The sequence below is a fragment of the Cetorhinus maximus genome, chromosome 2, assembly GCF_964194155.1.
Source record: "Cetorhinus maximus chromosome 2, sCetMax3.hap1.1, whole genome shotgun sequence".
In the NCBI taxonomy this organism is placed as follows: Eukaryota; Metazoa; Chordata; class Chondrichthyes; order Lamniformes; family Cetorhinidae; genus Cetorhinus; species Cetorhinus maximus.
The window spans coordinates 99,493,240-99,507,360 of NC_135880.1; the positions used below are offsets into that span (position 1 = coordinate 99,493,240).

Below are 14,121 nucleotides of genomic sequence, written 5' to 3' on the forward strand. Positions count from 1 at the left end.
CCCTCTCCACATCGGAGACAAGTGAGGAGCTGCTTACAGACCTCGTGCCTTTTTCCAGCGAGTACAAGGGGGAGCCGTGGTCCAGGTCCTCAAGGAACTGGATCCATGACCTCACATACACGCCTCGGGTCCGGACAAATTGCAAGTCCCTCAGCGCACCTTTCTTCTCTTCATACACCGTCTGCAGGGCCGGGTCCTCATCGAGCTGACCAAGATGCAACTCCACGCCAAGCACTTCCTTGACCCTGAATTTCTGCCTCTTTATCAGCTCCTTCGTGTACTCCTGACCGAAGACATGGACGTGAGCCTTGCCCATATCCCACCATAGCCTCAAGGAGAAGCCTCACTGCTCCCTTCTCCAGCTGGCCCAGAAACGACGGAACGAGTCCAGGAAACACTCATCCTCCAGCAGCAGATTGTTAAAAGTGCCAATACGTGGACCTCAACCGAGCGCAGAACAGTCAAAGTTCCGCCCAGCCTGACAGTGGCCCAAGCTCAGCACCTGCGACACAGAAGCCGCCAGAACACAGGACGCGAAAGTCTTAGAAATGTGAAGGCACTCGATTCTGGACACTCCGACCCCAGGAATCACAAAAGAAGATGTTGGAGTCAGAATGGAGATTCCACCAGACGTCTGCCAAGTCGAAGGAGCTAATCAGGTCCTTCAACATTGGCGGGGAAGTTGAATGGTGTGGGGCACCAGCAGAGCCCCTCTCCTCAAGGGTGCAGTTGAAATCCGCACCCCGCCCACTTCAAGGAAAATGCACTCACCCTCATCGATGGAGTAAGTAGAGTGGACACTTCATCAAAGAAGCTCGTTTGCTTCAGCCTTGCCCAAGGAGTGTACAGATTCACAAAGTGACTTGTCTGGCCATGCACCCTAAGCAGACGGTGAGGTGCAGCAATCGGCCTGACACGGGCTCCGTGACACTTAAAATCTCCGGCCAGAATTTTGGGGCCAACAAGATAGCCATCCCACCAGAATTCGAGGCCAGGCGACTTATGTAGACACCGCTTGTCACTCCAGGAGCCACGTGGCTTTGTCTCCCAGAACAGTGTGAGTTTCCTATAGGAAGCACACCACATACTTCTGAAAGTAGTTCTGAAATCTGCGCTGTGCTTCTCCGCTGCCATTGATGTTAAGACTGGTTATGGTTATCTTCATTGTCAAAAGTACGTGCTACCATCACCTTGTGTGCAGTGTAGAAGCAGAGGATGTTTTAAGTTTTCCTCTCTGTCAGGAGCCAAGTGAGAAACGACTGGAACTGCCGCTTAAGTATTCTGGCCCAGCCTGAGCGCCCTTTTTGCCACATGGACGGACCAGAATATCAGCGAGAATGAAGGCCAACTGGATTCTGCCTTGGCAATGCAGATTATTCTGCAAAAAGTTCTGGAGTTCCCCAATGGGGATGAGGGAAGGGTTAGAGTGGAGCACCAGGGCTTCCATCACCTCATCCAACAACGAATCAAGGTCATCCCTGGTGCTCCCCACCGAAACCCCGTCCTTTTCCAAGTCATTGCCTCTGTCTGCTGACCCCTCCCCAACATTGAATGTGGAGGCTGGTTCAGAGCCACCAGTTGACTCAACCTCTGCCTTGATCCTACCCCCGGGATCAACAGCAGAGGAGCCCTCTCTGATTGCCGAAGAGGTCGAGTCGCGAGGCGGCCACGATTCAGGGCCCTGCCCTAATCCCAGTATCAGGGGGCCCAGTGCTATGACAGGGGAAGGGGCAAGGGGAGGTGGTGGCATAGTGGTATTGTCAGTGGACTAATAATCCAGATACCCAGGATATTGCTCTGGGGACCCCGGTATGAATCCCACCACAGCAGATGTTGAAATTTGAATTCAGTAAAAAGAATCTGGAATTAAAATTGATGACCATGAAACCATTGTTGATTGTCGTAAAAACATCTGGTTCACTAATGTCCTTTAAGGAAGGAAATCTGCCGTCCTTACCTGATCTGGCCTACATGTGACTCTAGACCCATAGCAATGTGGTTGACTCTTGAATACTCTGAAATGGCCTAGGAAGTCACTTCGTTCTCAAGGGCAATTAGGGATGGGCAATAAATGCTGGCCCAGCCAGTGATGCCATAAACGAATATAAAAAAAAGGGGGGCCGTCCTCATTGCCACCTCCACCCATCAACAGTGTCTGGGGTGCCACCGCAGTTCCCGGGTGGGCCAGTGGGCACCTCGGTGCTGCATTGCTTTTCTTGGAGGTGTGCGCCCTCGGGCCGTATCCATGCCATCTCGAGGCACCCTGGCCAGGGGACTGCAGCAGCGTGTCCGCACTCTCTGCCCCTGTCCGAGGGTGGACGAGGGTTTTCTAGGTGGCAACACCATTTCATCAGGAGAAGAAACATACTTCACAGCACATGTGATGAAGTCTTCGTCATCCAAGGGATGGTGCGTTTTCCAGGGGAGGTTAGGGGCCGCAGAGACTCCCATTCCTTCGGAGGCACCCTTTTCCTCCCCAATTTCCTCCTCCCGTCGCTCCGCCCTCTGGGCTTTGATATTTTCACCCTCTTAAGGACTATTATGGGCTTGGGGAAAAGCGGGGTGGTGGGGGGTTTTAAAGTGGGAACCCACACTGGTTCGGTGAACACAGGTTCTTTGTTCCAGGTTCCAGGGGTCACACGGGTTGGGCTCAGCAAGGGGCGCAGCTCTTTGGGCTCAGATTCTGGGCTAGGGGTGCTGTTACTAGAGGGTTGGGGGCTCGCCTCAACCCTTTTGGCTTTCTTGCCCCACTGACGGCCGCTCTCCTTCCCTTCCCTGCTCCATACCCCCAACGCTGATCTCGATGGGAGTGATCACTGGCCCAGACCCTTCCTGTGGGTTGGCTTGAGATGGGGAAGGGAGGGTGGGCGGCGCCAGCCATGGCCACCTTGGTGGTGTTGGTGGCCTTGGAGATGGGCAATGTTTCTGCAAATGCCCCACCTCCTTGCAGGTATGGCATTGCACCCCGTCCACGACTACAAAACCTTCTAGCTGGCCCCTCCATGTTGGGCCGTGAAGCCTCCCTCGAGTTGCTCCAACGGGCCAGGTTGAGGAAGACCTGTCACCGGCATGTGTATATGTGGTGCAGGCTAGGCTCCCAAAGGTTAAGTGGGATTGGTACCACCCCAGACCTGACCTCTCCAAGTTGGAGTAAGTGGGGTGGAGTCGTTCAACAGGGACGAAAGGCTGGACATTCTAAAGAGTTATCCTCTGTGCTGTGGCCTCCAAATGATCCATCGGTAAGAACATTCCACCCACGTTGAGCCCCTTGGCCAGGGCCAGGTGCACTGCCCGCTCAGTTGTCAGGAGGACGATTGCCTTGCCATACAATTTTGAGACTGCCACTATGGCTGAGGGGCCGACAATCACAGCCATAGCCCACAGTAAGTGTAACTCTTAGCCCCAAGTTTTTTGGTCAGTAAGTTAAATGGTGGCACAGCTGTACAAGTTGCAAGGTTCACAGAAGCAGTTGCTCCTGCATAGGTCTTTCTAGAAGGCACCACCTCTGGTGACAATGTCGTTACCATTAGGTCAGAGCTACACCCACCCCAAGTTTATGTCAAACGGCATTTTTTTTTTAAGGAGAAAAAGGACAGGTGGCAAAATCTCTCCCCTAAACAGAGTAGGGATGAGGGGAGAGAGAAGTGGGGGGGGGGGGGGGGGGGTGTTGGGGAGGAACAGCGAGGCACAGGAGATAAAGGGGCATAGGGAGGGTGGCTGCCACTGGGTGGGGGTTGTGGGTCTTGATGTTTCTTTCTTCTAGTTGGGGTAGGGGGGGGAGAGAGGAGGATGTCTTTGCTAGGCAGCTGGCACTGCCCAGTACACAGTCCACAAAGGAATTAAATGTTCTGTTTTCCTTTTCTTCACCAGTTGTCACTAGCTACCTGGATTTAAATGCAAGAGGTGGTTGGGGCTGGGTGATGGGGCAAGCAGGGTCTTTTAAATGGGCCCCAAGGCAGAAGGCAAAAGGACACTTCGGCTCAATCACACACACACACAAAGCCCTCCTCCCCAGGTCTTTTAAAATTTCTTCTCTCCTCCCCCTTTCAAAAGCACAGTTCTTATCAAGCCCCCACAATAATGTCCAGGCACCCACCTCTAAGTTGTCCTAAAAGTCTCTTGTTTTTCCAGTCCTTGTCTCCTGGTCCTCTGATTTCCCTCTCCAGCTCCTAGGCCTTTTTTTTTTTGTAAAAATATACTTTATTCATAAAATATCTTCAATCACATTCAAAACCATTTCAAAAACAACATTACAAGGGTACAATCCAGGTTAAACTTTTACAAAATGTATCACCAGGTGCATCAGTACAAACAATATTACAATCATTTACAGCCTTTCATTTTGATCTGTACAGCCCGAGGGGCTCTAAACAGTTCCCAGTCTCTCGGTGCGCTGTGGTAGAAAGGTCTTAGACAGCGACCCTTCCCCATTGCGCCTTTGCGGCAGCTGCCCCAAGCTTTAGTGCGTCCCTCAGCACGTAGTCCTGGACTTTGGATTGTGCCAGTCCGCAACAATCGGTCGGGGACAACTCTTTGTGCTGGAAGACCAACAAGTTTCGGGCAGACCAAAGCGCCTCTTTCACCGAGTTGATGATCCTCCAGCTGCAGTCGATGTTTGTCTCGGTGTGTGTCCCTGGGAACAGCCCGTAGAGCACAGAGTCCTGTGTCACAGAACTGCTCGGGATGAACCTCGACAGCAACCACTGCATCTCTCTCCAGACTTTCTTTGCAAAGGCACAATCCACAAGGAGGTGAACAACGGTCTCTTCCCCACCACAGCCACCTCGAGGGCAACGTGCAGAGGGGGTGAGACTCCTGGCGTGTAGGAAGGATCTGACGGGGAGGGCCTTTCTCACCACCAGCCAAGCTACATCTTGGTGCTTGTTGGAAAGTTCTGGCGATGAGGCATTCTGCCAAATGACTTTGACAGTCTGCTCGGGGAACCATCCCACAGGGTCCACCCTCTCCTTTTCCCTCAGGGCCTCTAGGACGTTACGTGCTGACCACTGCCTGATGGACTTGTGGTCAAAGGTGTTTTTCTGCATAAATTTTTCCACCAGGGACAGGTGGTACGGCACGGTCCAACTACTTGGAGCGTTCCGCGGCAGCGTGGCCAGACCCATCCTTCGCAACACCGGGGACAGGTAGAACCTCAGCACGTAGTGACACTTGGTGTTTGCGTACTGAGGGTCTACGCACCGCTTGATGCAGCCACACACAAAGGTGGCCATCAGTATGAGGGCGATGTTGGGCACGTTTTTTCCCCCTTTATCTAGAGGCTTGTACATCGCGTCCCTGCAGACACGATCCATTTTCGACCTCCAGATAAAGCGGAAGATGGCTCGAGTGATCGCCATCGCGCAGGAGTGTGGAATGGGCCAGACCTGCGCCACGTACAGCAACAGCGAGAGTACCTCACACCTGATGACCAGGTTCTTACCCGCAATGGAGAGGGAGCGTCGCTCCCACATGCCCAGTTTCCTTTTCACCATAGCCACTCGCTCCTTCCAGTTTCTAACGCATGCCCCGGTCCCTCCGAACCATATCCCCAGCACCTTCAGGCCGTCAGCCCTGACAGTGAAGGGGACAAAGGATCGGTCAGCCCAGTTCCCAAAGAACATGGCCTCGCTCTTCCCACGATTTACCTTGGCTCCCGAGGCCAGTTCGAACTGGTCGCAGACGTGCATCAGTCTGCGCACCGACAGCAGATCCGAGCAGAAAACGGCGACGTCGTCCATGTACAGGGAGGCTTTTACCTGAGTGCCTCCACTGCCTGGGATCGTCACTCCTCTTATGCCCGGATCCTTCCTGATGGACTCGGCAAAGGGTTCTATGCAGCACACGAAAAGGACAGGCGAGAGAGGACAGCCCTGCCTGACTCCAGATTTCATCGGAAAGCTATCTGTTTCCCACCCATTGATTGAGACTGCGCTACTGATGTTAGTGTAGAGCAGTTGGATCCAATTTCGAATTCCCTCCCCAAAGCCCATTTTGGAGAGCACATCCCCCATGTAGGTGTGCGATATTCTGTCAAAGGCCTTCCCCTGATCCAAGCTGATGAGGCAGGTATCCACACCCCTGTCCTGTACATAGGCAATCGTATCCCTGAGCAGCGCCAGGCTGTCAGAGATCTTCCTGCCTGGCACAGAGCAGGTCTGGTCAGGGTGAATCACCAATTCCAGAGCGGATTTGACCCGGTTGGCGATGACAGGCTGCTGAGCCTGCGGTAAACAGCAGCAGGCTAGGGTGCAGGCTTCAGAGACCTGCAGCTGTCAGCTAGGCCTGCAGGTGGTGGTGTTTTTCCAGACAAGTTGCTGAAAGGTTTGATTGAATCAAAGTAGTTCGCTTAACTAGCTATCTCCCAGTCCTTGTCCTTAGAAAGCTGTTATTTTTACCCCTCCAAGCAGGAAAAGCCCATTTCCTCCTCCCCCTCCTCCTCCTCCCCCTCCTCCTCCTCCTCCCCCTCCTCCTCCTCCTCCCCCTCCTCCTCCTCCTCCCCCTCCTCCTCCTCCTCCTCCTCCTCCCCTCCTCCTCCTCCTCCCCCTCCTCCTCCTCCCCTCCCCCTCCTCCTCCCCTCCCCCTCCTCCTCCCCTCCCCCTCCTCCTCCCCCCCTCCTCTCCTCCTCCTCCCCCTCCTCCTCCTCCCCTCCCCCTCCTCCTCCCCCTCCTCCTCCTCCTCCCCCTCCTCCTCCTCCCCTCCCCCTCCTCCTCCCCTCCCCCTCCTCCTCCCCTCCCCCTCCTCCTCCCCTCCCTCCTCCTCCTCCTCCCCCTCCTCCTCCTCCCCTCCCCCTCCTCCTCCCCCTCCCCCTCCTCCTCCTCCCCTCCCCCTCCTCCTCCCCTCCCCCTCCTCCTCCCCTCCCCCTCCTCCTCCCCTCCCCCTCCTCCTCCCCTCCCCCTCCTCCTCCCCTCCCTCCTCCTCCCCCTCCTCCTCCCCTCCCCCTCCTCCTCCCCTCCCCCTCCTCCTCCCCTCCCTCCTCCTCCCCCTCCTCCTCCTCCCTCCCTCCTCCTCCCCCTCCTCCTCCCCTCCCCCTCCTCCTCCCCTCCCCCTCCTCCTCCTCCCCTCCCCCTCCTCCTCCCCTCCCCCTCCTCCTCCCCTCCCTCCATCCATCCATCCATCCATCAGTAGAGTCACAGTGAGAGAGAGTGAGGCACTGGACAGTGAATTGTTCAGGCTCACAGCTCTCCTCCCACCCCCAGTGTCCCAGCTATCACCTATTTATGTGTTCAAAGTACTTAATTAAGCAATGCCCTTCACCTGTGTATCCTAACAATATAAGTAACAGCATTAACAACAGCATCCACTGTGTGCTAAATTACACCACGATGTTTTGGCTCCACTGTTCATTCACAGTGCCAATCATGAGACTTTATCTGAAGAACTGCTTCAGTATCCAGGAAACATTCTGCATGCTGACATAAAAGATGCTTACATGACTGTGAACAGTATATACAGGTGAGTCAGTTGTATGCCAATTTTCCCAATGAGACACTTTCACCGTTTTCCTCCCTCATCTGAGGTGATTATGACCTTCATCTCAATTCATTATTTTCTCTCTCTAGAATTCCCTGCCCTCTTAACCTGCCTTGATCTCAATCCCAACCCACAAATAACAGCCACCTGCTTTACCTTGCCATCCCATGAGGTCTCATATCCCCGTAGTATCAATCACATAAGGTCACCTCATCACTTCCTTGTATTTCTCTCCACCAATATACTGTTTTCTCTTCCAAATATTACTTCCTTTCGCATCTGCCCCTGGAAAAAACTCTCCCATAATTCACTGAACTGCATTCTCAAATTTCCAATTGCCTTGCCTTTGGCCCTTTTTCACTGCACCATTCCTGCAGTTGCTGTTTGTTCAACCACACCCTCATCTCCAGCTTCAATGCCCTAGTCCCCATTAAAACGATGCCCCTCCCTCACCTGACTGCCCTCTCTGGGGGCCCTCATCTTCATTCCCTTAAGTCCAAGGGATGCAAGGCTTGAATGGATAGGATGGTCAAGTGGTGTGGCCAATCACAGCCATATCTGGCTGGAACACAAGAACCATCAGCAACTACTCTCATCAGCAAAAAAAACTGCTCATCCTGGAATGTAAAGGAAGCCCCGACTTTTCACCACTGCAAGCCGTTTTCTTAAACTCCTCTCCACATCTCCACCTCCCTTATCTCCAACAGCAAGTGGAAAGAGCTCATGGATTTCTTTTTCACTAAGATTCAGAACATCCAATCAGCTGCCCCTGCCACTTCCATGCCTTCCCCTATGCCCACTGGGACAAGCTTTCTCTAGGGCTCCCTTTGCCCTAGGCCTGCACTTTCTTTAGTTCTTCTCGTATCTTCCCTCATGTCTTCTCAGAGTTCATCTTGTCCATGGGACCCACCTCTTGTTCCCTTGATCCTATACCCACTAAACTGATTACTCAATTTTTCACCCTTGTCCCTAGGTGAGCAAATATTGTCAATGGTTCTCTCTCTTCAGGGGTTGTCCTCTTTCCTTTAAATCTGCTGTCATTACCCCTCTCCTCATAAAGCCAACCCTTGAGCCCATCACTCTTGCAAACTACTGTTCCATCTCAATCCTCGCTTTCTGCTCTATCCCTGCCCTAAGCTGGCTCCCAGTTAGGCATCAATTTTAAAATTCTCATTTTTGCTCCCAGGTTTTCGCCCATCTTCCTGGGGACTCCATGTTTGAGTCCCTCCAAATCAGGTTTCAGCCCCTGCCACAGTACTGAAAATGCTCTTAAAGTCACAAATGACATGTCATGAAATCCACTGATGTGTGCGCCCTGGGTGCTAAATTAACAGTCTGTGGAGACTGTAACATTTAAGGTACAGGATGTTTCAATGCTTGTTACATTGGTTCCTGCTTAGTAACAAGGGTGGGACCATCTGGGAGTGCTTTGATAGGTCACCAGATCAGTTCAAGGGTCAGTGAACAGCTCTTCTTGGGGCAGTCAGTATGAGGCAGTCTGCCAGTCAACAAGTGTCACAAAAACAAAAGGGACAAAAACAAGTCCCAGTTAAGTTAAAAGAAAGGAGCAGAGAAACTGGCCCCAACTTAAAGAAAGTGCTGAGGGGAGCAGACTAAGTAAAGAGGGCCATTGGGGCAAAGCTTGAGAACAGTGGTGTTCTGCTTGGCATGGCCACAGATCTGAAAGTGTGCTTATGAGCTAGTAGTTAAGTGTACTCGGGAATCCAGGGAAAAGGAATTTTGGAAGGCAAGATTTAAACCCTACGAGGTGGGCCATTGTTAAAGCCGCCAAGATGGGAGTGACCTTTGGACAGAATTCCAAGACAGGATCTTCTAATACGGAGATTGGAAATCCTCATGAGAAAGACGAAGTTTCAGTGAGATTGGTTGACTCTCAATGTGACAGACTTCTGGGTCAGGTGTTGATAAATCCATGACATTGGCTTCATAACTACGCTGAATGTTAGAGAAATTTTTTAATTGTTTTATCTTTCCTCCATAAACTGGAGGTCATCCAAAATTCTGCTGCCTGTGTCTTAATTTGCACCAAATGCCAATCACCCCTGCTCACTGACCTACACCAACTCCTGGTTAAGCCTCAATTTTGGATGACCTCCAGTTTATGGAGGATAGGATGTGGGAGGCTAACCAGTAGTGCATTGTAATTGTCAAGTCTGGAGGTAGCAAATGCATGGATGAGGGTTTCAGCAGCAAAAGAGCTGAGACGGGGCAGAGTCAGGTGATGGTGGAAATAAGCAGTCTTAATGACGTTGTGGATATGTAGTTGAAACCTCATCTCGTGGTCAGATCTGACATTGAGGTTGCACACAGCCTGCATCAGCCTCAGGCTGTTGCCAGGGAGAAGAATAGAATTGTGGCAAGGAAGTGGAGTTTGGTGTGGGGACTGAAAACAATGACTTCAACCTTCCCAAAATTCAACTGGAGGAAATTTCTGCTCAACCTTAAAATTCTCATTTTTTTTTCAAATTCCTCCATGGCCTACCCCCTCCCTATCCCTGTAATTTCCTCCAGCCTCATAGCTCTCCGAGATATCTGTGCTCCTCTAATTGTGGTCTCTTGGGCATCCCCGATTTTAATTGCTCTGCCATTGATGGCTGTGTCTTCAGCTGTCTAGGCCCCAAGCTCTGCAATTCCCTCCCCATCTACAAACATTCACTCCCTCCTCCACCACCGATGCACAGTCGCAGCAATGCTTACCACCTACAAGATGCACTGCAGGAACTCACCAAGGCTCCTTAGCACCTTCCAAACCCACGACCACTACCATCTAGAAGGACAAGGGCAGCAGATGCATGAGAACGTTACCACCTGGAAGTTCCCCTCCAAGCCACTCACCATCCTGGCTTGGAAATATATCGCCATTCCTTCACTGTCAATGGGTCAAAATCCTGGAACTCCCTCCCTAACAGGTCATCCAAAATCGTGCTGCCTGTGTCTTAATTTACACCAAATGTCAATCACCCCTGCTCACTAACTTACATTAGCTCTCGGTTAAGCCTCATTTTTGGATATCCTCCGGTTTACGGAGGGTAGGATATGGGAGGCTAACCGGTAGTGCATAGGAATTGTCAAGTCTGGAGGTAGCAAAAGCATGGATGAGAGTTTCAGCAGCAAAAGAGCTGAGACAGGGGTAGAATCAGGTGATGGTGCAAAAAGGTGGAAATATGAGGTCTTAATGATGTTGTGGATATGAAGTGGGTGAACCTACACCACATGGACTGTAGCGGTTCAAGAACGCAGATTACCACCGCCTTCTCAAGGGTAACTAGGGATGGGCAATAAATGCTGGCCTAGCCAGCGATGCCCACATCCCATGAATGAATGAAAAAAATGCTCTGTCTTTCTTTCTCACTTTCCTCCTTTATGAGGCTCCTTAAAATCTACATCTTTGGCCAAGCTATAATTCATCTGGCTCAGTGTCATATTTTGTTTCACAATACCTCTGAAGCACGTTGGAATGTTTTGTTACATTGAAGGTGCTATATAACTACAAATTGTTTGTTATTTGGAGGTTGTTTGATTGCATTTCTCTCCCTTTAATTAAAATGGTTTGCTATTTTATATTTGTAAAACCATTCATGTAACCATTAGGATTATTAACCCTACTTGATCATTGTGGAAGGTGATTCAGGGCATAGAAATGGTCACATCTTTAATGCTGCTGAAGCAGGAGAAACTAAGGCAAAAGCAAAATACTGCAGGTGCTGGAAACCTGAAAAACTAAAGTTGCTGTAAATATTCAGCAAATCAAGCAGCATTTGTGGAGAGAAACGGAGTTAACACTTCAGGTCGAGAGTTGATCTGTGTTCCTTGGCTTTTGCTGATGTAGGTGTTAACAACATGGCAAGGAACAGTGCAGACACTTAGGAAATAATGTGGCACAGTGACAGTGCACAATATCACTGGTTCACTCATTTTTATAATTGGAGACTGGCTATGTGTGTGGGCTGGGGTGGAGGAGGGGGTTGTGGGGATGGAAGAATAAATCAGATAAGGCGTCCTTACCAAATTGATGATGCCTTCCTTAGCAGTTAAAGAGCAATCACCATTTTTCTGAAGAGGTTTTATGATTGAGGGAAAGTGAAAGGGCGTTTGAGGCCATTTCTCTATTTCATTTTGAAAAGTAGGATGTCAAGTTTAAAAAAAAATCATGAAATGGGGGTCTAGGGGTAACGTTCCCTTAAGCTGCACACACATGCTGCCGAGCAATAATCCAGAAGCTGCTAACAAGTCGTTAACAAGCTGTCCCCTTTAAGGGACCATGCATGCATACCTGTACAAAAGAAATCGAAAGGTACCATGCACCAAAGTGAACTGGCTGTGCACAGCAGAAAAAAAAAAGAGCGAGCATTGGTGCAGAGGTGGGGTGGTGTGGTTAAACAACTAATTTATCAACTCCAATACTCAGGAAAAAAATTCTAGTAATTACTGCTGCTCAGAGTTATAATCCTACAGCAACTGCCAAACTGGGCCACACATAATGTAGGTCTACAATGTAATAAGACACTACAAACACTAACTGTTGATCCTCTACAAAACTAACTAAATTGGAAAGAAATGAGATATTTTCATAATGAAATATGACGTATCAATTCAAGTACAAAAGTGCTGGATAACACAATCTGTATCTGTTTTAAACAGAAGAGATTCCCCAAATTACTTCAATAGCCTTTGTTGAGTTTCACTTGGTGCTGACTGAACACCAAGCTCCACCTGTAGTCTAAAAAACAAAGGCTTTGCTTGATATGGCTGCACTATAGATTTTACCACCTGCTTTAAAATATTTGTTATATAATTAAGCCAATCAAGTAAAATATGTTACACACCAAATAATGTAAAACACTCAAAGAATATTTTTGTAAAATAAAATTTAGCAAACATCTCACATTTGAGGAAACTGCTGTTTGTTTGGACTCTGGTTATCCTGTGGGAGTGATTGATCTTCTCAATTCACTATTATCCTACACACAAAGCATTCTGACAAAAGCTGCCAAAAATACAGAAAGGCCCAGGTACATGAAATAACTAGATGAATGCAATATATAATGTCATACAGAAATACATCAATTTCACTGAAAATAAAGCTGAAGCATGTAGCAGGAACAATTGTACAAAGAAAAAAGTCTGGAACTGCAAGCCACAGTGGTGTGATGCATTGCCCACCTTCAAACTTATTACTTTATTGTTTCTGGTTAGTATGAAGGATGAATTTCAGGATAGAATCATAGTGGTTGCGGCACGGAAGGACCGAGTGGTTGCGGCACGGAAGGACCGAGTGGTTGCGGCACGGAAGGACCGAGTGGTTGCAGCACGGAAGGACCGAGTGGTTGCAGCACGGAAGGACCGAGTGGTTGCAGCACGGAAGGACCGAGTGGTTGCAGCACGGAAGGACCGAGTGGTTGCGGCACGGAAGGACCGAGTGGTTGCGGCACGGAAGGACCGAGTGGTTGCGGCACGGAAGGACCGAGTGGTTGCATGGAAAGAGGCCGATTTGTCTTGTCATGTCCATGCTGCTTCTCTGCAAGAGCAACTCAGCTAGGTCCAATCCCCCACCCTTGAATTCCCGTAGCCCGGCAAACGTTTTCTCTTCAAGCGCTTACTCAATTCCCTTTTGAAAGCAATGATAATATCTGTCTTCGCCACACTCTCAGGCAGTGCACTCTGAATTGTAACCACCTGCTGCGTAAAATAAGGTTCTCTCATGTCTATGTTGGCTCTTTTGCTAATTACCTTAAACTGGTGTCCTTGGATTCTTGACCCTTCCGCCAATGGTAAGAGTTTCTTCCCATCTATTCTGTTCAGGCCCTTCAAGATCTTGAACATCTCGGTCAAATCTCCTCTCAGGAGAGCAACCCAGCTTCTCCAATCTACCCATGTAACCTAAGTTTCTCAGCCCTGGAACCATTCTCCAAGCCTCTATTTATAAATCCCAGGATTCTAATTAACTACTTTCTTGACCTGCCCTGTCACCATTAATATGTGTGCACATATACCCCTAAGTCTCTCTGCTCTACCACCCACTTCAGAATTGTTTCCTTTATTTTATATTGCTTCTCCTCATTCTTCCTATCAAAATGAATCACTTCATACTTCTCTACATTAAATTTCATCTGCCCATTCCATTCGGCCTGTCTATGTCCTTTTGAAGCCTATTGCTATCCTCCTCACAGTTCACAATACTTCCGAGTTTTTTGTCATCTGTAAAATTTGAAATTGTCTAGTCATGCAAGTCTAGATCATTAATGTAGGTCAAGAAAAGCAGTGCCCCTAGTACCAATCCCTGGAGAACACCACTATATATCTTCCTCCAGTCTGAAAAACAAACATTCACTACCATTCTGTATCCTGTCACTCAGCCAATTTTGTAGCCATGCTGCCACTATCCCTTTTATTTTTTGGGCTTCAACTTTGATGGCATCCCTATTATTTGGTACTTAATCAAACATCTTTTGGAAGTCCATGTGCAACACATTACCTTCCTTGACACTCTCTGTTACCTCTTCAAAGCACTCAGGTTAGTTAAATATGATTTGCCCATAACAAATCCTTGCTGGCTTTCCTTAATCAATCCACACCTCTCTAAGTACATATCAATTTCGTCCCAGGTTCTCATTTCTAAAGGCTATCCCA

At 49.5% G+C, this 14,121-nt stretch overlaps 1 protein-coding gene across 4 annotated transcripts in view; it reads right to left on the reverse strand.

Annotated features, from left to right (window-relative positions):
- LOC144696200 (guanine nucleotide-binding protein G(q) subunit alpha-like) overlaps nucleotides 1–14,121 on the reverse strand; it is a 303,998-nt gene that overhangs the window by 107,460 nt on the left and 182,417 nt on the right. The gene's annotated exons all lie outside the window — the stretch shown is intronic.